Below are 26,996 nucleotides of genomic sequence, written 5' to 3' on the forward strand. Positions count from 1 at the left end.
GTTGGAAACAGATCTTTTAAAATGGGTGGCCGGGGGGAGAAGATCACTAAAAAATGAAATAATCTACAGAACACAAATTATTTGTGGTTTATGGTTTCTAAACACCTGTCAACCACTCTTTTCAGAAGTTCACCTTTGTGAGGGAACTTGTTCCCTCTTTGTGAGGGAACTTATCTCTCTTGAAAGTTGTTTGCTATATTGTCGGCATGGGCTGGATCTCTGCCACTGAACTCTCTGTGGGACAGAGAAAATGGGTTATTTCAAGGGTCTTGGGGGAGAGCATTTCCCAGATATTACCCTCATATCTAGAGGAGTTCACAGGCCTGAGTTTACTCATGAAGTGAGCAGACTACTCCCAGAGTGGTAAGCACATAGTTAGGTCCAAACTTAGCCATTTTTGCCTTCTCTGTGGTAGAACCCTCAGGATTTTGGCAACAGAATGTCATTAAAAAAAAAAAAAAAAGATGATTGAGAGAGGGGAAGGAGGGGATGACCCTAAATAGGCAGCCTGTCTGGTGCTCATTTTATGCCAGAGTTCATACTCCATCATTACCTTCTTATCAGTCTGAACCATGAAACTAGAATTCTAAAAAGACTTTCCAGCCTTCCCTCAAGTTGGAATAATCTCCAGGAAAAGCAAATGATAGACTTGTTTATTAATGTGTATTTGAAAATTGTGTTTCCAACATTGGCATGGACATTATTTTGGCAGAAAGTTCCACACTGTGGTAGCATTTCCGCGTTCTCTTTTGACACCCAGCATAATGGCATCCATCATACTTTCATAAGAATTTTCTCCCCATATTCTGGTTTTTGTCAAATACTAGCCTGGCTGAAATGGCAAAAGGGAGCACAGGAATGAACACATCTTAACTTATAGGATAGCATTTCTGCTTTAGTGTCCTTTGGTAAAGCACCTACCTGAGGCCTGAGCACATAGTAGGGCCTCAGTAAATGCTGGTGGATTTGCATCAACCCCTAGCCCAGGGAAACAGTGGCCATATTGGATTTCATAGGAGAATTTCTGAAGATTCAAAGGAATATGAAAGCAGCCAAGCTGGAAAGGTGATTTCCCACCACAGGCTTGTAGGCAATCCAGTTTTCAATGCTCTTCTGTTCAACAAGAAAATATAAGAAAATATTTTTGTAAGCTTAAATTTTTTTTTTTATAAACCTGATTTCTTTAAGCTAAAAGACTTCCTTTGATTCTGAGAATCTCCTTCTTCCCTTTTTGAGGAGGTGGGGAGCTTAAAAATCTTTCCTTTTATAAAATGAGATGGCAGTAAATAACTTGTTTTTCTTTCTGAATTTCCTTCCTTGTCAAAATGAAAAGTTGGCAAGCTGTAACAAACCCCAAATTTGTTTATTGGTTTGTTTTTTTTTTAATCATTCCATGGAATGTGAGGATTGGGGAACTGGTAGACCAGGCAACTGAGAATTTTTCTCTTGCATTTAGGAGAAACTAAAGAACTCTTTGAACAGGACAATAGGCAACAAAGTAGCCATAAATAGCTCACCACCTTATGTGAGAAAAAACTTGGTGGTTATCATTCATATTTGCCATAATTAGGATGTACATCATGCTCACAAATACGGACAATTTGAGAGATGTTTGTTACAATACATTGTTTCGTTACACATACACTCTCTTTCATCTAGTTAAAGACCAAAAATATATCTGCACACAAATGCAAAAGGCGGCATTCTGCTTATGAGGAATTGTATGTTTTTTCATTGAAAACCCACATCATCTCAAGGCATTCCTGATCCTGCTGCCTAAGCCACTGACATACAGACCTGGCCTTGATAGATGAGTTCATTATCCCTTTCTAATTGCAAGCAGATTTCCAGGTGTGTTCATTACAATTTAAATGCAGTCTGCCTAATTGTACGTGGTGCTAGCCCAGGGGTCAACCAGTGGGGTCCATTACTCCTCGTCTCTCCCTGGCCTCCGTTTCTTACCTGTGAACTCTGGCAGGTGATCAGGGCCCCTATGAGTAATTCCTCACCGAGGAATCAACTGTCCGCCTGTGCTGCTTCATAAATACAAGTGTGGAAGCAGAGAGGGTTATGTGCTCTTATAAAGCCCTACTTATACATAGATTTAATTGCACATGAAAACTATTGATGGTATTTTTATGACTGGATGTGTGACATCTCTGACTGTAATTATTTTCTCTTGGACAGGGAAGTAGGTGGAGAACACAGTTCCCATGTTTTTAACTACATAGCAGTTTCTTTACTTATTCAGATTTTGATAAGCACCTAGAAGGTAATCTCAAGAGAACTGAAAAACCACACACACACACACACACACACACACACACACACACTGTCACACATGCATACATATAACTTGTATAATTTTAAAAACACACAAAATAATAATGTATATCTTCTAAGATTTATGTACACAGATAAAATAGGTTGGAAACATGCAAGCCATATCTGGGGGAGAACAACACTTTTTCGGTAAGGGTAGTTAAAGGGATACTTTAACTTTATCTAGAATGCTCTTTTAAAACAAGGAGATTGTATTCATGAAGTGCTCTATCGTTAAAATGAATAAAATTTAGTCCTCAAAATATAGTAGCATAAAAATTAGTGTTATAGTAAAGGGAGGTATTCTAAGCTCTGGAAAATCCATAGGGGAGTAACTAGTACCATATGGTAGTAAAGTGCTTCCAGAGGTAAGTGAAAGTGAGGGACCAGGGCAATATAAATTGTGCTTTGAAATATGAGTAGGAGTTCACTAGCTTAACTCGAGTAGGAAATGGGTGGAAGAACAGGACGGCCAAAAGGACCAGATGAAGCATAAAAGAAGAGGGAGTTTTTAGAGAACATTAAATATTCCTGTCTGACTCGAGCAGGGCTCGTGTGCCTGAGAAAAGGGACAGCATATGGAAAACAGTTTCAGAAGCTAGAGATGAGACTGGAAAAACAGAGGACAGAACCAGGAGAACCTTAGTGACAAGCTGAGGTTCTAGATGTATACGTGGTTGCAAGTACTTGTGTTCACTTCCAATGGCTGCCCTCAAGAATGACCAAAAACTTGGTGGCTTTAAACAATGGAAAGTTATTCTCTCACAGTTATGAAGGCCAGAAGTCCAAAATTCAGCAGGGTCATGCTCCTTCTGGGGGTTTCTAAGACAGAGAATCTTTCTTACCTCTTCCAGCTTTTGAGGCTTGTAGTTACATGGTTCCAATCTCTGCCTCCATTTCCAGAATCCATCCTCTCCTCTTCTTTTCTTTTTTTTTTTTTTTTTTTTTTTTTTTTTTTTTTTTTTTTTTTAGCCTTTACTTCTTTGAGAGTGCAAGCAGAGGGAGGGGCAGAGGGAAAGGGAGAGAAAATCTCAAGCAGACTTCCCAGCAGGCAGGGAGCCTGATGCGGGGCTCAATCTCACAACCCTGAGCTCATGACTTGAGCCAAAAATCAAGAGTCAGATGCTCAACTGACAGAGCCACCCAGGCACCCCCAGAACACTCTCCTCCTTTGTCTGTGTCTTGCCCCTCTGTTTCTCTTCTAAGGACACTAGCCATTGGATTTAGGATAATCCAGGATGATTTCATCTAAGGATCCTTAATTATATCTGTAAACATTCTTTTTCCAAATAAGGTCACATTCCCCAGTTCTCTAGGATAGGATATGGACAAATCCTTTTTGGTGGTGGGGGGAGGGATTTGGTGGGGGACACCATCCAGCTCACAGCAGTGCTGATGGGCCAAATCATATGAGGAGAAGTAATATTGTCAAATCTGATTTCTGGGAAGGTGGTGCAGGCAAGCCAAGCCTGAGAAGTTTCTCAAGAACTAGAGATGTTTTTTGTCTGTTGTAAGAACAAAGGATCTTCCGTGGTTTCTGACATGCTGATTATTGAAATAATGAAGAAATGGATAAATTTGCAAGACCAGTGAAGAAAAGATTGTAAACATTTAGAAATGAGAAGAGTACATATCCTGTGGGAAGTGGTCCTTAGGCGTTTTTTAAAAATGTTGGTCCTGAAGCAAAAATTATTCTTGCAGATAGATGTTCTTTAGTAGGTCACTCAAGACACAGAAAGCTTGGAAACCCTTACTATACAAACACAATCTATTCAACAAATATTTATAGAACATTTACCGTAGCTGTGAGAATATTCCCAGCTCTCCTCAGCTAATAATCAATACATAAGCAATATGTAAACCAGAAAAAAATAATAATAAATGTAAAAATAAAATAAAATATGATGGTATGAAAGAAAGTACAGACAAATAAAGGAAATATGATAGTATCTGAGACTGGGTGGTCAGGAAAGGCCTTGCTAAAGAGGCAACATGTGACCTTGAACCCTGTGAAAATCTGGGCAATGGACATTTCAGGTTCACAGTTTCTTCAGTAACTTGAGGAATAAGCCTGGCCTTCTTGAGGAACAGTACGAATGGGGGAAAGGATTGCATAATAAGGGTTAGGAAGCATAGAGGGACCACATCATTTAAAGCCTTGGAGGCCATGATAGAAAGTATAGATTTTAAATATAAGCAGAAACCATCAGAGCATTTTAAAGAGGTATATGACATGGTCTGATTTCCATTTAAATTATGGTTTTTCACCCTCAGCACTTAGCATTTGGGGCCAGACAGTTCTTTGTTTTGGGGGCCATCTTGTGCATGGGTTTTTCAACATCCCTGGCCTCTACCCCCTAGATGCCAATAGAACCCATTCTCCCAGTTGAGGCAACCAAAAATATATCCACACATTGCCAAAAGTCCCCTGGGGGACAAGATCAGCCCCAGATGAGAAACATTGACTTAAATAAATCATACTCTGACTACTCCAAGGAGAAGTGTTTGTAGGAGAGATAATAATGGAAGCCAAAAGACCAATTAGGAGGCTTAGCATGTTCTGGGCAAGGGAAAATAGTGGTTTCTAATTTCAGAGAGAAAGAAATAAGTGAATTTGGAATATGTGTTAGAGATGGAATCATAGGACTTACTGACAAATTAGAATTGTGGGTGTAAGAGAAAGAGAAGAATCCAAGAAGGTCTATGTCCTGAACAGTGGGCTGACCAGTGGTATCTTTAACTGACATGAAGAAGAGTGACAGAAGAGCAAGGTTGGTTGGAGAACACCAGGTGGGAAGGAAAGTCACCTGTTCTAGTGTGGATATGTGCATTTGGAATACTTACCACACACCCAAGGGAGATGATAACTCAAATAGGCTGTTAGATACACAAGTCTAGAGTTCAGGAGGGAGGTCAGCCTAGCAGTATAACTTTTGGAGTCTTTGGCATGGAGATGCTTTTGAAAGCCATAGTCAAGATGAGATTTCTTGAAGAGAGAGGAAAGGGGGAAAGAGACAGGATGAGAAGAGAAAGAATAGGAGAAGAGGAGAGGCAAAGATGGGGCTTGAAGTTCTGTTAGAGGAAAAGCCAACATAAAAAATCAAGAAAGAGGGGGGCTGCCTGGCTCAGTCAGGGAAGTGTGCGACTCTTGATCTCAGGGTTGCAGTTTCAGGCCCCACACTGGACATAGAAAGAACTTAAAAATAAAATCTAAGGAAGGAAGGAAGGAAGGAAGAGAGGGCCCAGTGAATAGGAGGATCCAGAAGAATAGAGAAGACCATTAGAAGGCACATGAAAGACCTCGTACTTTTGAGATGTTGCTTTTGGGGTGCTAGAAAGAGAAGGAGTGAGAAGAAGCTGCCAGAAGTTAGAAAACACAATCCTGTTAGTGTTTAGAGATCCTACATATTTCTTCTCCTCTAATCATTTTTTCACTATAAATTCCAGTCTATAAAGAAAAAATTGGGGACGCCTAGGTGGCTCAGTGGGTTAGGCCTCTGCCTTCGGCTCAGGTCATGATCGCAGGGTCCTGGGATCGAGCCCCGCATTGGCCTCTCTGCTCAGCAGGGAGCCTGCTTCCCACCCCCTCTCTGCCTGCCTCTCTGCCTACTTGTGACCTCTCTCTCTGTCAGATAAATAAATAAAATCTTAAAAAAAAAAAGAAAGAACTAATTGCTTCATAGTCTTAAGATCTGCATTTTGGGAGTTTAATTCTTTTCTGATGGGTCTTCAGGCTCCATTTTCCTACCATGGCAGAGGATGGACCACAAAATGTCTCACAGTTCCTTCTAATGTGTGAGTCAGTGGTACATACCTATCAGTGACTTGAACTGTATCAGGAAAGAAAAGCCATTTTTCTTTGTCTTGGTTTGAGGTCCCACCTCCGGTGTTGGGGCACTAATAGGCAGGGAAAAATGAGCCAGAAACCAGGGTGGTTTACAGATGAGAAGCCAGAGCAAGATGTGGTTCAGGAGAGTACATGGTTGGGGAACCATTCTATATGCAAAAACCCAAACCCTGGAGGAGGCTCATGATGACATTAGGTCTTCAGGTGTGTTTTGATATTTCAAGCCACTAGCAAACAAAGTTACATTTGACTTGGAATCTTCCTAAGCCTCCTGCCTTCCTAAGGGGCTTCCTAAAGAAGCATGGGCAACGTGAATGGTCAGAAGAGGAAGGCTGAGTGGACATAGCTGGATGTGAAAGCCAGGGACTAGGGTCAGCATTTAAAGAGCATAGTCAGACATGAAGATGTGTTCACATAGTCACATGTGAGATTGTGCGAGAAGAAACAGTGGGCAGCAGGAAACAGGGTGCGAGGATTGGGACCAAAAGAGCAAGTCTCAGGATCATTTGTTCCAAAATAGGACTTCATATCAGGTATCTTCCCGGCAGAAAATGTGTTGGTTAATTAAGGAGAATATAAAGGGGTGGGTCGGTTAAGAGAGGTCAACAACAGACAAAGAAGTGCTCAGGGACTAGCCACAGCGGGGCTTCGTTATCCTGCCTAGACCTGCAGGGTGATGGGAGGACACAGTGGCCAAGTCACGGGGTGGGTAGGAGACAGGGACCTCTATAGGACCTGGGGCCTTTGTGGTAGAATGGCGCCCACCTGCTGTTCCTGGAAGGGAGCTGTGGGGTAGGCAGCTGAACATCTGTCTCCTTTACCGGCCAATCAATCTCCAACCAGAAGCCAGAGTAGATGTTAGCTTCTGGGGGCAAGAAGAGTGGGGATCTAGAGGGACATCTACAAGATGTCCCCCACAGACTCCCTCTGGGATGAATGAGTCAGCCTAACAAGTACGTTGCACTCTTCAGAGTGAACAAGGGGTCTGTCTTCAGGGGTTTATGTCTCTAGCAGAAATTTAGCTACACCAAGCAGTGCTAACCTTGACTTTGCCCAGGAAAGAACTACAGGACAGCATCCAGAAAAACTCCACGAGGGAGAACAGACTCTACAATTATATTATGTTCTTGTGTGTTCCTGCATATCTCTCCTGAAACCCATACCTTTTATTTAGTGCAGGAAGCACTGCTTATCTTCCAGGCTGAGAATAGCCTTTACTGAAAACTTAAAGTAGGGAGAAATAAACCAGGTTGTCAAAAAAAAACAATAAAAAATCTTTACTCCAAAAGTGCTAGGCACCAAAACTGTTACAGGAGATCTGCCAGGGAGAAAATAAAGCCTGGAAAATTATTCTCCATCAGCATATTCCATGTCTGAAAAACCATTAGCTTCAAACTAGGGAATAAATACAGGACCCCACGCGTAGTAGGTGAGCCGGTACCTTCACAATAATAACGATGTATCTCCACCACCCTATTGTTGGAGCCGAATTGGCTCATAATGATGATCTATTTCATGTCTAGAGAACTGTAAGTGTTGTAGGCAACATCACAGCCATCAATCCTCAACCGTGACGTTTCCTGTATGAGGTGTCGTTGCTTAATACGAACGGTTACCACCTCACAGAGGAGCTCTGCCGTGATCTGGTGATTGTTGAGTCAAGCAAGGTGACTGGTTACTTTGGGGTCCTTGGGTTCTTGTAACTAATTGTTGGAATTGAAGAAGTACCATTTTAAAATTCTGACTGCTAAGAGGACTAAAGGGGCTGTCACATATCAGTTAAATAATAAATACATTCATTTGAGGCAAACCTAGATCCTTTGGGGGGCTATCTTTTGTTATCTAACAGTTAATAGATGATCACCTATTGGGTGAGAGAATCCGTACAATCTTTTTCGCTGCTAAATTCTCTATGTATAAACACAGATGTATGCTGGGACACATGTACCATGATTAAAACTGAGGTTCTGTTTGTGATCAGCTATAATCTTTTAGTCACATCTTTTTTTTTTTTAAATAAGCATGATTAAAAGCATAGAATCCAAAGCCAGACTCACAGGATTCAAGTTTCTACCAACCATTTGTGGGCTCTGGGGCCTGGAGGACATTACTGAACCTCCCTGTGGTTCAATTTCCTCATCTGTGAAACGGGGATAATATTACACCTACCTCTTCAGGATTAATGAGGAATAAATGAATTAATCCATGTAAAGCTCTTAAAACCATGCCTGACCCATAGGGAGTACTCCGTAAATGTTAGCTCTTAGTGTATTTTTTTTTTTTTTGGTAGGTCTAACATATTGCACTGTTTATTAAGAAAACCTCAAAGATAAGTTATTATTACTTTTGTACATAGAATCAGCCACTTAAAATGGTATTTTTCTCACTCCTCTTTGGGTACCCCCACAATATTACCATCCTACCTCCCAGTAAGCCCCTGTTAACCACCCAGCAGAGTGTCTGATGCATAGGACACCAGAGGGACTGATGTTTGTGGGATGCCCAGAGTCCAAACAGACATGCTTCCAATTTGTATCTAAGTGTCGTCTCGAGTGTAGGGAACACTGAAATAAAAGGAAACTTTTGTCCCTGAGTGATTACCAGTCCCTGTGGTCCCGAACACAACCATGCCTTCATGTCACCTCGTAATCCACACTTTAAAACTGAAGTCCTCCTGGGAAAGCCAACAATACACGTGCTGTTCCTGAGCAGTAGATTTTTTTATTTGGAAAGAGGTTTTGCTGACAGATGTGTAAAAGTGCACCCACCTAGACCATTCTGTATCAGCTTGACAGCTGTGGATAGCCAGGAAACCACACTATTTCTTTTTCTTTGGCATTAATGGACACTTGAATTTTTCTTCCCGGGTCTACCTGTGTCTGATGCTATCAGGCTGTCCCAAGGACTGTTTGGTTCATTGCATCCATTTGGGTTTCCTGGTGGAAGCAATTCCAACACAAATATTGAAGACATGCAAATCTGAGCTTTCTTTTCTTCTGGTGGAAATGAGAACTACCAGGCTGTCTTTAGTTAGGCATTGGTCCCGTTTCCAACCCCTCCTGGTCCCCAGAGCCTACCCAATATACTGTATGTAAAACACGGACCTGATGGGACCTGGGTGGGTTCATTTTACAATAGTGAAAAATGCCTTGTTTTTCTTCTGTGTTATCTTCTTTCAATCCATTATGTTCATGGTTTTGGTTTTTTTTTTTTTTTTTTTCAATGTTGTTTGAGAAATACTGAGTAAGTGATTAATAACCGTCTTGGTTTTGCTTTTGCTCTCAATGGCTTATAGAGAAATAATGTGACCTACAGATGTTTGGACAAATAGTACATTGTGTTAATGACAGATTCTGCTCAGACATGCCCCACGCAATTGAGCTTTTCAGCACCAAAAGGACAGGTATTCCTGGATTTTGTCTAATCGTCCCTTCTCTGCTTTTCTTGTTAGACTAAATACTAACCATATTGAAAAGGGGATTGGACAAAACAGTGTTCAGAGCTGTGTATTGCTTTTGTCCTCCCCGAGGCAGACAGAGAGAGAAATGTGTAGATAAGCGTATGAGGAGGTCATATAAACAGTCCTAACAGAATAGAAGCATTCTTACGTGCTAGGCATGGCACTGTGTGGGTTAGATACTTCTTTATTTAAATTGCCTTTTATTTTTACTTAAAGTACAGTAATAGGAAATAGGGTTTTTTAAGCAGATAAAAATTACCAGCCAGAGTTAATTAAGTCATCTTTTATAGTATGGGGTTTCATTTAAAATAAGTGATTAATGATAACTTAAAACTCTCTGGGCTGGTTTATATAAAGGTTTAGCTGGGATTGTCAAGGAAAAGGAAGGACAGAATTTCCATATGGAGTCATGTTCCTTGAATAAGAAAATTCAAACAAAATTAGAGTTACCTATGAGTGAAAAATTGTTAAATTTAAAATACAAATTTTGGAGCTAGCAGGAACCTAGAGTTAAGTTGCTTAATCCAACATGCCCATTTTACAAAGGGGGAAATTGAGGCCCAGAGAGTCACATGGCCAAGGTCATATGGCTCTTCTGCAGCTAAGAAATATCCAGAACCCACCTTTTTAGCTGAGAGTCTGCTATTTTCCCCACACTGCTGTCCAGCACCTCTTTCTAGTCATATATATACATATATGTGTGTGTGTGTGTGTGTGTGTGTGTGTAAGTTCAAAATATATATATTAGTTCAAAAATATTTGTTAAGCACATACCAGACACAGGCCCTAAAGTGTGGTAATTTAGATGAGAAAATAGAACGTGAGAGTTCATCACGTCGGCCATCAAAGTAATGCTTTTCATCTGCGGCACAGAGACAGCTGCAAAGCATTTGATCTTAACAATGACAATTAAAATGAGCCTTATTTGAAGTTGCAAAATCACCGCACTGCATTAGCGGAAGACTCCAGCATGCACGCACGAGGGCACTTTGCAGATGGCGTGCAGAGACTTGGTTTATGTAGGCACTTTAGGGAACAGATGGAACCCATGGCATCCCATGGTAAATGTGGATTTATAGCGCTACCGTCACAAGCCATAGTGGCTGTCTTCTACCTGAGGAAGCAGCTGAAGTGAAGTGATGCCTCTGGTCTGTGCATGACGGGCACGGGAGTCCCTAAAGGAAACGTCGTCCCCAGGGGTAGCCTGGCTTCCGTTCTCTACCCGGGCAATGCATCATTAATGGGAGCTTTATGTCACTGAAAGGTCCACTTTATTTAAACTTGATAAAGGGAAAATGAGCATCCCCCAGAAGCCTAGACCAACGAAGAGAGAAACCCACGTGAGGTTAGATGTTCATTGTTGTCATAAACCCAACCTAGTTGTTGTTTCCTGCAACTTCTAGATTTAGTATGGATGGTACCTACCCCTTTCCCTCATTCATCTACCCCACAAATGTTTTAAGCATGTGGGATTAAAGAATTAAAAGAAAATACCTAAAAAGCTGAGCTTAAAAAAAAAAAAAAGCTTCATGAAGACTCAGCTAATGGGTAACTTCAGGGTCTTTATTCTGTAAAATACTGATAAGAACGTGTGTCCTGGTTCCTCACGAGGTAAAATTTCAGCATCTCGTAAAGAAGCCATCAGAGAAGATGGCCACTTTGGACAAAACAGACACACACACCATCAAACAAAAGGGATCAATGAGACGAATGCCGAAGATATTACCAGGAATGTAGAATATCCCATGATGGCGTCTTCCCTAATTATTTAAGATTGCTTGTAAAATTGATTTTATGTAAACACAACAACACTCAGCAACAGCCAGCTCCTTGGAGGCAAAGTAAGTTGTTGGGGATTTATTGACCTGTCATTCCCATGTGTGACTTTACTACCATTTAATGGCCTGTTTAGATAGTCTTGGTGTGTAGAAGCTCCCCCCGATCCGCTCCTAGTGGCACACACCAACAGGGGGTTACCACAGAGCTAAAGGAAGGGACCCCCTGATCGACCACACGGAGGCACAGAAACTTTCCTCATTCTCTCCGCAAATGCAAGGGTTTTCTCGGGAACCAGAATGAGATGTGAGCCGTCCATATCTTTCTACTTTTTCCTATATCCTGAAAGTGGAAAACATAGAGAAAAGCTAGATGTGGACCTAGCTTTAGGTCCTACTTTTAATTCCTACAGGCAATGTGACCACAATTATACCATATGACATCTCTGAGCTGATCAGCTCTATGACCGGCAAAATTCTCTCCCTGCTGGTGCCTGAATTTCTCTGGAAAATTGAAGTACAAATTGGGTGTATGTGCTATGCAAATGCATAATCAAACACAAACACTCTCTCTGCCTGTCTCCCTCTCTCGCTCTCTCTCTCTCTCTCTCTCTTTCTCTCTCCCTCCCCCAGTCTCTCTCAATTTAAAGCGGTTTTTAGCAAGAGAGCTTTGGAAATAGAAAAGGCTATTCTCTGCCTTGATGGTGACTTCAGAGATAAGAGACTCAGGCATAGTCGCTTCCAACAGAGAACTTAGAGTCAAATCGAGGAGAGTCCACATTTCACGGATTGTAAGAGTGTTCATTGAACATTCTAACTTCTCTGCAGTTGAGGTAAATCTTGTAACCAATGATGTATCATGGCTGAATAAGCAGACTTTTTCTTTCTTAGTGGCACATGAAATAACAATGCCTCTTTCTAAGACTCAGTGTTGTCTTAGATGCAATGAAGTAGAGTAATACGGCCTCACAGATAATTCTCCTCTAGCATCAAGGGAGGTCTAGGGGAAGAGGGAGATGGAGCCCCAGACGACACCTTCTGAAAGACTTTGCAGGAAGAGTGACTGTGTAAACCGCAGGACCGGATGGGCGTGAGTTTGGGGGGAAGAGATAATCAATTCTGCAAGCATTTCATTTTCAAATTCAGGAGTTTCCTCTTACATCAAAAGAGAAGTGTGTAGAAAGGAACCGGACGACTGATGGCAGGGGGTAAAGTAATAGGGGGAGGCTGCCCTCCCCCGCTCAACCCACCATCCTTTGCCCCCATTTAATGGAACAGTCAGCCACCTTCTAGAGAGGTTTCTAGAGTGATGAGATGCTCCCATGCAGGACACAGGCTTTCAGATGAACTGACATCATCCACGCTCTTCCCCACACTGTACCCCTTGAGTGAACCCAGCTCTTAATCTAAAACAGAATGTTCAGAGTCTCGGGCTCTGTGACTGGCCTCTGAAGCGACCCCAACTCGATCCCAGGGCAGAGCAAACAGCCTTCCTGCAGGTTTCATTTTCCTCAGGCCTTTCCTCTCAGGAATGCAGTTATGTGGCCATTTCCCTGACCCGGCCCTTGTCATAATGAATCCTTCCTTCCCACTGAATTATTTCCCCCTCTTTCCTCTCAAAGATTTATCCCACATGCCAACCTTTAGTGAAACTTCTTCTGCTCAAGAAAAAATAAACAAGCAACCAGAACTTGAGTGGCCAGAGTTGGGACAAAACCAAATGGCATTTCCTGTATTTTCAAAGATTGCAAAATATTCTAAAGATGAAGAAGAATGTTGATATAGCTTAAATGCCCAATTATAATAACTGGAGTTCAAAATCCAATTAATGGCATCTTTCATTCCCCCCCCCGCCCCCACCACCAATTTCCCCTCCTTGTTTCCTGCATTCCCTCCTCTTGACTGCTTCTACTCTTAGATTTTATATTCCTGTTTTTTTAGTGTGACATCTACCCAGAGTTTAACTTTTCTGTCATGCACACTTAATTTTTAGGATTTTTTTTTTCTCCTGTAGAGCCCTTATTTCCCATGTTTTATCTACCTTGACCTTTCCATCTGGTTATTTTTACCCTTTTTCCTATTGCTTTATTATTTTCTCTTTCCTGTTTACCATTTCTCTTCCTTCACTCACATTTCCATTTTTCTTTTTGTCAAGTACTTTTACATCCTTTGAAAAATAATCATTGAGTCAAAGGGATTCCCAAATGTCAAGGTGTAGGCAAATAAGAAACTGTGCTCTCTTACAGTTACTAGGTATTCAAAATAAACTTGACCAAGGCAACCCTCTAACAGTCTTGAGGCTGTTAGTATTGCATTCAGGGGAGGCTCCCAGTGGTGCTCTCTTAAAGGAAGAGATGTCCTCATCAGCCCAGGGAGGAGGACAAAGATGGGAAAGGCACGAGAGTGGGAGGTAGAGGCAATGTTGTATAGTGGTTCTAGCCTCTGGTGCCAGAATTCCTTTGTTCAAATCCTAGCCAAATGTACAACTTCTATGAGAATTAAATGAGATAATGTATTTAAGCACTTAGACCATGTCTGTAACAGTAAAACTATGTAAGTACTATTATCATTATTTGTCTAAGTCACTTGAGTTGGTATCAGATATAAGAAAAAGGACATTTTAGGAAATATACTTTCTCTTACATGTGTCTACCTGGGATCAAGTTTGAAAAGTCTTAAAAGTAGAGATTCTCAAAGTGTAGTGTTTGGACCACCAGCAGCAGCAGCAGCATCTAGCAACCTGTTAAAAATGCAAATTCTAAAAAAAGCAAATTCTCTAACCCTATCCCTGACCACCACCACCACCCCCAGCCAACTGAATCAACAACTTTGAGTGGGGCCAAGCAATTCAAACTTTAACAAGTCCTTTAAGTGATTCTGATAATACTAAAATTTGAGGACCACGGTGCTATGGTGACTATCCTCTCTCTCCCAAAGGAGCATCCCCAACACAGAGTATAGCTGTATCCCACCCACCACCACCACCACCACCAAGATGGTGAGCCTCTGTATGGTCCATGGTCATACTTATTGGAGCAACTTGAAGACAAGCAAGCTATAGGCATGAGGTAACTCTATTCTAACTGAGGAATGTTAGCATGATATCTTTCCTTGACATACAGTAGTGAATTGCTTATTTCTTTGGGTCCAAAAAGTAAGACCCCAAAATCATAGAGTGGGTGAGGAAAAAGAATGCCCTTCATTCTCATGGAGTAGGACTATGTAGTCCAGACATACACTCAAAGATTCTCAAAGACTATTGCCTTTCTCCTCTCAAAATAATCAAGTTGCCTGGCAATACATAATGACCCCTGTTGGATGTTTCTAAGTTGTCCATTTAGGGGTACATTTGGGACATTTTAAAGTTGATAATATTTAGGAAAAATCACTGTGTTCTCCTTCAGGAACCTCTTGGTTGAAGTTTCCCTTTCAGGTACATGGACTAGGTAGCCCCACCCACAGGTGTGACATGTGTGGCAATGCCTATGTCCTGGTGAGCCCTGAGTGATCCAACAGAAGCTCTCTGTTGAATATGAGGGAAGGTTACATTCATCTTTCTTCTTAATTGAATCAAGATTACAGATGACATCTGCTGACATCCTCAAAGAGACAGTAGCTCAGAGACTACATCCTTCACCTGTAGGCAGACTTCCCAGAAATCCTCACAAAAGAACCAGAGTGAGGAGCACCAGGGTGGCACAGTTGGTTAAATGTCCAACTCTTGATTTTGGCTCAGGTCATGATCCCAGGGTCATGAGATCAAGCGCTGCTGGGTCCCACACTCAGCGTGGAGTCTGCTCAAAATATGCTCTCCTTCTCCCCCTCCCATCCACGCTCTCTCTCCAAAATAAATAAATGAGTCTTTAAAAAAAAAAAAAGTAAAAAGAAGAGGAGGAAGAACCAGAGTGAGAGCAACTGATCCAGAAGGATCATTGTCCATACTATAGTCTCAGAGGTATAAATCCTGAAGGCAGGCTACCAATGCAGTCACTGTACAAGTACAAATTCTTATATTTGTTTAGGATGTTATACCTTTCTATTTACTTAATCAGACAGACTGGTTTGGTTATCTCCATTTTGTAGATGCAGAACCTGAGGCTTAGAGAGGCTGTGAGGACAAAAGGCACAAAACTAGTCATAGAACAGAAGTGAGAGCTCATGTCCCCTGAATCCCATTCCAGGGCACTTTCCACTTCATCATGTGGTGTCTCTCTGCCAGCCCACAACATAGGATGGCCTGTAAGTCTTCAGCATGAAAAGAACATGGATTCTTGATAGGAGGGCCCCTTTTACAATCTTAGAAATTAAAAGGTGATTTGCTTCTTGGGTGTGGCAGCCCCTGTGTTGATGGCCTCTGCTATCTGCCAAGAATTTTCCCAGACTTTAACTTGATGGAGCTAGGGGGTTTGGCAGTGCTAGAGAGGATGGCAACCAGTAGTATACAATAGTGCTTTCCAACAGAACATTTGTGGTTCTAGAAATTTCTCTATCTATGCAATCCAATATAGTGACTGCTAGATGAGTAACTACATTTTTTATTTAATTTAGCTCTTTTTTAAAAAATTTATTTATTAGAGAGAAAGAAAGCAGAAGCAAGGGAAGAGGCAGTGGGAGACGGAGAAGCAGATTCCCTGCTGAGCAGGGAGCCTGGCACAGGGCTCCATTCCAGGACCCTGAGATCATGACCTGAGCCAAAAGCAGAAGCTTAACCCAAGGAACCACCTAGGTGCCCCTATTTTTAATTAATTTAATATAAACTTAAATAGCCACAGAATAGGTAGTGCCTACCATATTAGACCACGCACATCTGTAAGATCATATTTTAGTTGGGTGCTGGATGGGTTCTACCTGAAGGAAATAAGAAACAAAAATATAATTTAGCCTCTATCCCCTCAACCTCTCAAACAAAATCACTTACCCCCAAATTTTCACACATCTATTTAGACATGTGCCCCTAGCAGAGCCCCCTGACTACAAAGACACTTACTAAATTATCTGGTTGTTATCTGCAGTCAGTTAAGTGGTTCTCTCTCTGTCTCTCTGTCTCTCCCTCTTCGAGCAAGCTTTGTTTATTGTCATTTCTTATTAACCAACAGAGCAGGGTGAGAGCCGTGTGGAGACTACCAACGAAAGAGCCATCCTCTGTGTTGGGCAGAGGCCTTGTATTAAGAATTAGAAATTGGACTCTCAAATCCTGCTTTTCAAGGAGAAAGGCCTCGATGGTGGTGGGCTGACATGGGCCATCTTAATTACAAATAAGGTAGGGACCAGTTCCTCAGCTGTCTTCCCCCTCCCCCCGCTTTAAAGCATCGGAACCCCAGCTCTGTAATCACACCCACACACAGGACGGCTCCCCTTTCGCAGCAGGGAGGCTGGCATTCCTCCTCACCTGAGACTGTCCTTTTCTGGGCAAGGAGCTCACAGTGGCAGGAGGCGGGCTGGCGTGGGATATGTTTAGCAGTGGTGAGAACCATTTAGCTCAGCCATCTCCATACTTTCCCAGTCAGAGGTCTTCAAGAAGGTCCAGCCTTCTTTACGCTTATATGGATAGAAGACCAGCTAGCCAAATGCTATTCATTCAGAAAGCTTAAGAGGAATAAGAAATCCGTGGTTTTTCCCCCATCCAATGCCCTTCTTTCCAGCATCAGCATCCTGACGATAAAACAAATTGCGAAGTGCACTTGTTCCAAATCGTTACATACTACGTAGCATCTACAATCTGTTTTGCCTTAATGCATCATAAACCTTTACCTGTGAAGTCATACGTTGAGTAGCACCCGTGACCCTCACAGGTGCCTGCCTAAAGGCAGAGTGACACATACACCCTTCGCTCCATGCTTGTCCCAGATTTATCTTCCTAGCCTTGTGGCACACCACGGGTCCACGTGCATGACATTCTAGTCACACACATCGAGGGGCTATTTCTGAGTCGTGCCCCCTCTTTTTTCTTACTGGGGGGACCCAGACTATTCCCTTTGTCTCCAGTGCCTTTTCCTGACTTCTCCCCTTGCCCAACTTTTGACTAAAGAGAACTCACATCCAGACGTTTGCTCACCTACTCAATGCCCATTTACATATGCTTGTACCCTCTGTCCCTGAGCAAGACACAGACAATGAAGATGACAGACTAGGTTTCTGGGTCCAAATCAGACTCTGTTATCCTTCTAGTTGGATGACTCTGGACATTTGACTTAATAACCCCAAGTGGAAAATTGCAAGAATGCTGCCTCCCTCTCGACATAGGGAAGTGAGATCACAGGCCTCCACTTAATTGAATGGCTTGTGTGTGGTAAATGTTCATGGTGACCTCCATCCCTGTCAAGTTCTGCTCCATCCTACCCATTCCAAGGACACGTCCTGAACTCACCTAGTTGAAATTCATCTCTCCCTCTCCATTATGCCTGTAGCATGTTGGCTGAATGGAAGGAGCACGTATTTCTTTCTGTTTTACACCAGTTAGTCACGTCAACTTCAGCCTCCTCAATGAGATGTCACGTCTTTAGAGGAGATGGTCCAGATGTCTGTCCTCTATAACCCGTTAATTGCTTACATTAAATTCATGTGCCAATGAATGTCTTCTGTCTTCTATGTGCCAAGCACTGTGTTCGATGGGGCCTCTGGAAACAGGTATATAACCCCATTTTCCAAATGCAAAAAAGTTACAGTATAACTAGGGAGAATGTGATGAGCATTTCTGTTTGTTTGCTTGGCCCCTATTCCTTCTTGCAGAAATTGTATCATCTTTCCTTCAAAAGTCATTCCTGTAGTAACTGGAATCACTGGTGCCTTATCTTCACCCCTCCTGTATCCATGCCCTTTGCCCCATGATTGTTTCAGTCCTTCCTACTAGTAGGACAGTACCCTTCTCCGCACTTTGACTTTGTGCTCAGCCACATAACTTGCTTTAGCCAACAGAACAGCGTAGAATACAATGTACCACGTCTGAGCCCAGTCCTTAAGATCTACCATAGGCTTCCACTTCTTCCCTTGGACCTCTGTGACTGCTGTAAGAAGAGTTTTCCCATTCATTCAGCCCGGTCACTAGAATGAGTCCTATTAATAGAACATGCCTGAGTTTAACTTACCACAAGAACTATTTAGCCAGACCTGCCACTTAAAGCAAAGCTGCCTGGTCTGTAGCGGTCTACCTCTAGCCATCCTGCAACTGCATAAAAAATAAATGCTTTTTATATTTTGCCACTGAGCTTTTGTGGTTATTGATTCATAGTAGTAGGTGATCCCTATATGGTTCCCACTCTAATCTTCTGTCCTCCTCCATGTTCTTCTCTCTACCTGAGAGCTTGAAATATCTCAATGGGATGGCCATCTTCCCATCCCCTCCAGAACCAGAGCTGCAGTCTCCATTCTAGGGTAAGCACGTGACCCAAGGAGGAGCAATCAGGGTTCATCCAATAGACCTTTAATGTTAGAACCAAGGAATATTTGAACCTGAGCCCACACAGCAGACACAATTCCACTTTTCTGGTGAGAGCCAGCATATCATCAACTGAGGAAAAGGGAGAGAGACTGAGGCAGATGGAGGCAGGGAGCAGGAACAGACTCACAGTGGTCAAGGCCCCAATGCAGCATCCCGGGATCTGGGAGAATCCTCAGGTTCTGCTTTCCTCAAATTTGACCCATCAGGGTTTCCCTCAATTTCGAGAGCTAACCCAGGGTCCAGTAAATTCCTTTTTAGCTTAAGCTGATTTGAGTTTCTATCGCTTGCAACCTTGAAAAACCAGAGACCAGGGGCGCCTGGGTGGCTCAGTGGGTTAAGCCGCTGCCTTCGGCTCAGGTCATGATCTCAGGGTCCTGGGATCGAGCCCCGCATCTGGCTCTCTGCTCAGCGGGGAGCCTGCTTCCTCCTCTCTCTCTGCCTGCCTCTCTGCCTGCTTGTGATCGCTCTCTGTCAAATAAATAAAATCTTAAAAAAAAAAAAAAAAAAAAAACAGAGACCAAATAAAGAGGCAATTCGGTCTGGGGCAGCCATCACAGGGGCTCAGTGGGGACTATGGGAGCCCAAGAGAGAAGGGCAGCTTCCCCAGCTCATAGCATCAGAGAAGGCTTCTGGAGAAGGGGGCAATCACCCTACTGTCTGCAGCATGAGTGGGACACGGTCAGAAAAGGGGACAGCCTCTGAAAGAGGTGGGGGCCAGAGGCTCAAGGTGAGAAGCAAGTTAGGGAAGGTAACGAGGGCCAATGTGGGAGGACCTATAAGTTAGCCTAAAGAAGGAGGACTTCGGATGGCAAGTGGGAGCCATGGAAGAATTTTCAACAGGGACATAGTAGCCTTTTAGAAGCCCCTTTTTAATTTTTTCTGGCTGCAGGGTGGATATTGAGGTCAGAAAACCAGTTGGGAGGCTGTTAAAAGCATCCAGGCATGAGATGAAGGGCTCCTGCATTCTGGCCGAGGCCTCCGGCTTTCTAGTAGGTTTTTTTTTCCCTGAGTCAGTGCACGGCATTTGTCTGTCGAATTGCGAATTGGAAAATTGAAGCCATTTTCTCCTTTGAAGGGCCTTGTGCCTCCCACTTAAGATTGCGAGGAGCCATGCTGTGATAAGGGGATGACTGTTCGGCCACTTGTTCCACAGTTCCTCTCCTCGCAGACTCTTCTGAACATGTACAACCTGGGTATCTCCGCCCTCGGGCCGTCAACTCCTCATTGTTCAAGATGTGCTGTGTTGCACTTACCCAGAATAAAATGATTCTCATTTACTTACCTAGCAGCTGTCAAAGCCTGAAATTTCATTCTGTGGGCGCAAGCAATTTCTCCCCTGTAAATGTGGCTTCGTCTCGAGTTTGTTATCTGCCAGCAACAGAGAACGGCGGGCCACAGTCGCCTTTCCTTTCTCCTACAAGCAACAATTAAAGACCAATTCTGCCCGAGTACAAATGCATCTGTTAGTGATTGTCACTCTGGAGTCACGGGCTCAGGACCCTCACTATTTTTGCTGAAAGACCTGCAGATGAAAAAAAAAAAAAAAATCGCTTGGTGATATAGAGAGAAAACCCGAAAGGAAAAGAAAAAAAAAAAAAAAAAAAAAAAACAGTGGCTTAGCTCCTTTTGGAACTAGCAGGGAAGAAACGTTTTTATTTCCTGGGCAGACAAAGGGACGCTGGTTTTGGGAGAACTCAGGATCCAACTCTTTATTGAGGAAGAGACCTGCAAATGGAAGGTATCAGGGAAAGTGCCTAGAGGAGAGAAATGGAATTTCACCCAGGTTGGCCTGATTCCTATAGCCCCTGTAGATGCAAAACACCTTGGCCGGATTATATTCCATGAACGAAGTGAGGAGAAGGCAAACAAGCAAGAAGAAGGAAATAATTGGTTTCTGGATTGTGTGGACAGGCTCTCCAGTTCTCATAGAATTCTCTTTGTGATACAGTCTCTGCATTGCCCCTCACCCCCCCTTCCAGGCACAGGAGCGCATTGGCTTTGAGAGCAGGTCCCTGCGAGTGCCAAGAGGCTCACCATCAGGTCCGGTTTCCCCAAGTCTTTAGGGTTTTTGACCACACACATAATGAGGTCGCACTTCAGCAATGTCTTTGTTCAACCCCAAATGATGTTCCCACCCTCCCGACAGAGCAGCTTTTGTGTCTTCTGTCAAAATAATCACTTACCCAAAATGATGGCAAGGCTCCGAAATATCCCTGTTTTAACCTTAGGGAATATAAAAAAGGAGTGTTAAATGTTTAACCTGGATTGATGAGGTTTGCTGAAACTATTGGATAAAATGAAAACTTTCTTCGGGGCATAAATCACTGGGGAGATTTTCCACCCCCCTCTCATTGATTTTTGGGCTCTGTTAATGATTCCAGCACTGAGAACAGAAGACTAGGTGGAAGTTAAAGAAATGGAAAGCCACATTAACCTCTAAATTTTACCTATATGTTGATTTTTGACAGTGAAATACTATAATTAACCCAGACTATTTTCCTAAGATTTAATTTTTTGCTGATGTCCAAAAGTATTACAGAAAAGCTGATTCCTAATTATTACATACAGCATTGCATAAATTTCTTCCTAATTAAAAAGCCTCTAAATTCTAAATAATCAATTTATGAAGACATATGGTTTTGAAAAATTGGGCATTTAATTTCTAAAGATTTATTGGTAATTTGTACCATAGCTAATTAATTATGGTTATAATACTATTGCCATCATAGTAGAGATTGATGTGATGATACAATTGCAAATTTATTTTGATATGTCTTCTTTAATATCAGAGCATTACATTATACTTACTTTTTCCAGCCCCTTCTTAATTATGCTTGAAAGCATTAGTTTAATGAAAGATAAGAGGGCTTGATAAGTGTACCATCAGAATTTATTTGAAAAACTATTTTCAACATGAAACAAATTGTTTTTTGCCCTGGCAAAATGAAATTTGCAGTTGGTAATAAATTAGCAGCCAGAAATGCCTTAAAATTAAATAGTATTCGGTACAGAATTTCCCATTAACCATTGTGACAATTTGCAGAGAGCTTAGCATGAGAAAGTAGTTAAACTGTATGGAGGAAGTCTGCAGACAAAAATGAATAGAACCCAACATAAACAATGATGGCATTGTAAACACTCACAAACACATGGGCTAGGTGGAGAAGGGTTTTTCCTATTTCCTTTGTCATGTGAATTTCTAGGCATTAAAAAAAAAAATCTAGAAACTGTTTTGGATATGACCAGGATTTTCTTTGAAGTTGTAGGAAGAGAAGAGATTTTTTATTTACTGGTAGAAAAATGGTCCTGATCCATTTTATTGAATAGAAACGTGTGACTCTGGGGAATCATGGCACAGAACCGAATTGTTGGTTGCCAGGGAAAAGGAGAGGAAGAAGGCAAAAGTAGCTTCTGGGCTGTGCTCAGAGCGCAACGTGGCAAATGCAAGTTAGCTAAAGAACCTGGTTCCCCATGGAGGGCCTTCCGGGGGGAGGCAGCAGAAACTCTTCATCTGGACATCCTCCTGATGAAACCCCAGGTACCAGAGTCAACTGCCCTCGCCTTCCTTGTTTTACATGATAACAAAAAGGTTGGGGGTGGGGGGGAGGTGGGACACATTCTGCAGCTTCTCTAGTGATCACCTTGCTTTGGATTGCTTTTGTTAACTACTGTGGCTTTTCCCAGACAGGCTCCATTGGCTTAAAATTTCTTCCCTCTTGTTTCCATGGCACGGTTCCTCTGTCTAGCTGTGTGACTTTGAGAAAGTCACTCAGTATGTCTTTTAAGTCCCAGTTTCCTCTTCAATAAAAGCATGCTAGGGGCGCCTGGGTGGCTCAGTGGGCTAAAGCCTCTGCCTTCAGCTCAGGTCATGATCCCAGAGTCTTGGGATCGAGCCCCGCATCCGGCTCTCCGTTCAGCGGGGAGCCTGCTTCCATTCCTTTCTCTCTGCCTGCCTCTCTGCCTACCTGTGATCTCTCTCCCTCTGTCAAATAAATAAAATCTTTAAAAGAAAAAAAAAAGCATGCTAGTAAGAGAATCAGCAGCAGCTTTCCAGCGAGGATAAAATGTGATGCGTGCTAGTCCGCACTGGGCAGGCTGGCAGGACGTTCAAAATCGCAGTGCGCGGAGGACAGGACCAGTTCAGGGGACCGGGTGTCTGGTCTGTGGGAGGGCTGGGCATTGTCCATTCATTCATCTTACAGATATTGATTGTCTGTCCACTCTGTTTTCAGTGGAGCTTACTTGCTATGGGTACAGAAATAAATAGAACTTACGGGTATCTGCTGTCTCAGAATCCACAATCTAATAGAAAGGAAAATTTTGTGCATAAAAATAATTAAAATACTAGTGGCTATGCATGAGTGGCATGGGGGCACAGAAGGAAGAGCCTTAGAGAGCTCCAGAAGGTCTAAAGGAGAAGATAATAAATCTCTGAGTCTTGAACAAAGGCCAAGTAGGTGGAGAAGAGTATTGAAGCAGATAGTACAGCAAGACGAAAGGTTCCATGACAGATGTTAAGGAGTTCCAAGGAACTGGTTAGAGTTTAAGAGGCAAAATGAGGCTGGTGACAGATGAGTTTGAAGGCTTGGCAGGGCCTGGGCTGACCTATTGGATAGAGGCTCCCATGAGATACAAAAATACCAGAGGTTCCTGTGTGAGGAGTAGTGGGCACACTGATTTTTCCTCTCCAAAAATATGGCACAGGTTTTAAAATAGATAGTGGGAATACTCCAACACAATACTCCAAATAGAATAACCAAATGCATATCCCGATTATATTAATCAAATTTGGGCTCTGCAATAATAGTTGTCATAAAGAAAAAAGTAATGTAGTCTAAATTACTCTTTGGGGGTATTTTATCACGTGCATGATAAACTTTTAACACATATCCTTAAAGCCAACAAATATTCAGCTCTTAGTATGTGCTGGGCATCCTCCTAAGCCCTGCGTGACAATGTTAGTTGACGTTCCTAGCCCTTTGTAGTAAAACATGAATAATTTTGACAATTTTATAATAGTTTAGCTCTGTTCTTTGCTTTTTAAAAACCCAGTATTGAATTTATTCAAAAAAGTATTTACTGAGTACCCACTCTGCCCCAAGTATGCATATATATTTATTCAGTGGTGAAGTTCCACATTATAATCTTTCCCCAATTCATGCTCAGGGATTAGAATTAATTGCACAGCTGTGGATAATTCATTTAACCTCAGTGGGCCTCAATTTCTTTTCCTGTAAAATTAGTCCATCTGAAAAACGGGCGTGAGTTTTGAAAATGGGTGAGATCTTTTGATTAGGAAAAGATGTGTTTCCTTGATAAGTCTCAAAGGCTGATATCCATATATGAACTTTAATTGGAGATTATAAAACTTCTCATATACTCTCTAACTAAAATTCAGCTGAATGCCAACTTACATCTTTTGGGTAAAAATGCCCCTGATTTTCGATTTTGGATATCACACAATTTCATATGAAATTTGAGATCATTTGATCTCACTTAATTTATGTGTCCATGCACTAGTTTCTGCCCAGATAAAAAAAGCCAGAAAAGCTCCAAATTTGGGGGCTAGCTAAGCGGGATAAAATCAGGCACCTTCCATTCCCCTCTGAGAGTTTAAATAACTGAGACAGGCTTCTGAACTCCAAGCTGTGGTTTCAAGGCTGGTCAATCACCATAAACTACAGGAACCACATAACCACCCCGTATGCTCCAACATAGCCCCCATTATTATCCATAAAAGTTACACTACTAGACCAAGGGGAGAGAAAGGCCACAATAAGGCTTTTAAAAAGCTATTTAATATATCAGCTTTCACAAAGATAGACGGCATCACTAAGACAAAACAAGAAAAGATGTGCCGGACTTTACAAGGTATTGGCACTGTTAATCATATTTTGAAATATTGCTGGCATATATCTTGGAAAACACAACACGGTTGCCGTATTTCCAATGGGAGAGATGACAGTTTTAATGTTGAGATACACTGATAATTCCAAGCCCTATTCCCACCCGTCCCCCCCCATATGGGATAAACCAGAGAAGATTAGGCAACCAGGTGGGTTCCAGAAGCTTAAGTACTGAAATTGAACATCATAAATTCTGCCACATTCCATTACAAAGTTATCGCAAAATTTCACTAAGCGAACAACTATATATGTGTATGTGTGCATTTTGTGTGTGTATATATACTATAATGTTATAAAATTATTTACATTCGTATTTTATTTATATATACAAAATGTTAAATTATACATTTATATGCATATATAAATATGGATGAACTTATAAAAAGGTTATTGAAACAATTAGCTAGTTTCCATTTATACTTCTTCATTTCAATTTTTATTTTTATTTTATTTTATTTTTTTAAAGATTTTTATTTATTTATTTGACAGAGAGAGATCACAAGTAGACGGAGAGGCAGGCAGAGAGAGAGAGAGAGGGAAGCAGGCTCCCTGCTGAGCAGAGAGCCTGATGCGGGACTCGATCCCAGGACCCTGAGATCATGACCTGAGCCGAAGGCAGCGGCTTTAACCCACTGAGCCACCCAGGCGCCCTTCATTTCAATTTTTAAATACCTCTTGAGAACTGAGGTACTCAGGTCAGTATAGATTTTACAGTCTTTCCACATTCGTTATTTTGGTCATCCCAATTCTATAAAGTGGGTAAGACATACATACGTGTTTATGGCCATTTTACTGATAAAGAATATGATGCTTATATCTTGCCCAAGATCCCCTAGATTGTATGTGGCAAAAGCAGGATGTGATGCCTGTTCTTCTGCTTCTGAATTTAGGGCTCTTCTCACCCTCCCATCATGGCTGTGTAGCATGAGATCATTTACAGGTAGGAGCTACAAAGACCTGATCCAGGGGGACCTGGATTCCTTGCTCAAGCCCTATGTCTCACTATGATGTTCACCAAGAAATATGGCCTACTGGGCATGCTGATCTTTGATGAAGTTCTCTCCTCTCACTTCAGTTAGGACTTTATTAATTATGGCAAACACTTTGGATTGCTGTTGTCCTTTCTTCCTTGGTCAGAGAATCTTGATTTCTTTCAGTATAGCAATGGTACCCACGTAAAATATCCCATCTCCCAGGAATATAGGGTAGCCATGTGACATAGTCCTGGCCAGCTAGATGTGGAGAAAGTCCCTGGTTGGGGCTTCTGGGATAGCTATTTAAATGGGAACAGAATTGTTGGTTTTACTCTTTATCTTATCCTCTTCTTCTTCCTGCCTGAAATACAAACACAATGCTGAAGGGGTAGCAGCCAGCTTACAAGCTTGAGGATGAAAGTGACATATTTAATTAACAGAGTAGAAAGGTAGGAAGGGCTTGGATCCCTCAGAGCATTACGGAGCCATATCAGAAACCTAACTGCCTACCTTCAGACTTCTTATTATGCAGGAAAAAAAATGTAGGCCTTTAGCTCATTAAGCCACTCGAGCTGCTATGACTGAACTTAGTCCTCATTGACAGAGTATAAGGAATTAAAAATGGAAAGAAGAAAATGTTAGATGGAACCAGAAGAAAACTCAAGGCAAGGATTGTTGTACACAATCCGCAGGTCTTCCACCAACAGTCCACCCAACTATCCATGGCTAGAGGCTATCTCCAAGAATACCTCATGCTCGGACCGAGGTACACCACCAGCAATGATTTGAGTTAGGGTCTCAGCTGCTATTTCCAGAGAAGTGAGCCGCAGGGTAGAGTTTTTGTACCATTGCCACTTTATGCCTGTTTCTTTACTGACAAAATGGGGATGATAATACCACCTACCTCTTAGGATTGTTCTAAAGATTGAATGAGAGAATATATGTAATGTGCTTAGAATAATGCCAAGCATACTGGAAGCATTTAGTAAATGTCCTCCTAAGATCTAAGAATCAGTAATGATTCTGAGTAAGCAAGAGCTAACTTCCAGAGACCCAGTGACACCAATTCTCCTTTTTCTATAGAAACAACCCTAGAAAGAGGGTCGATTCCTTCTCCCCATTCTTTCCCATACAAAAGATACCAGAAGTATGAAAGTCTGTCCAGGGAGTGATTATAATTTTAAAAAGATGGGGCGCCTGGGTGGCTCCGTGGGTTAAAAGCCTCTGCCTTTGGCTCAGGTCATAATCCAGGGTCCTGGGATCGAGCCCCACAT

At 42.1% G+C, this 26,996-nt stretch overlaps 1 protein-coding gene and 1 long non-coding RNA gene across 2 annotated transcripts in view; one reads left to right on the forward strand and one right to left on the reverse strand.

Annotated features, from left to right (window-relative positions):
- The window catches only part of RARB (retinoic acid receptor beta), a 393,151-nt gene that overhangs the window by 173,616 nt on the left and 192,539 nt on the right, over window positions 1–26,996 (forward strand). The window lies entirely within an intron of this gene.
- Window positions 675–17,051, reverse strand: LOC125105179 (uncharacterized). Its single transcript, XR_007128826.1, has 4 exons — window positions 16,740–17,051; window positions 16,193–16,252; window positions 14,038–14,144; window positions 675–1,113 (listed from the first exon to the last, which is right to left on the reverse strand). It is a non-coding gene; the product is annotated as an uncharacterized LOC125105179 (long non-coding RNA).

The sequence above is a fragment of the Lutra lutra genome, chromosome 1 (genome assembly GCF_902655055.1).
Source record: "Lutra lutra chromosome 1, mLutLut1.2, whole genome shotgun sequence".
In the NCBI taxonomy this organism is placed as follows: Eukaryota; Metazoa; Chordata; class Mammalia; order Carnivora; family Mustelidae; genus Lutra; species Lutra lutra.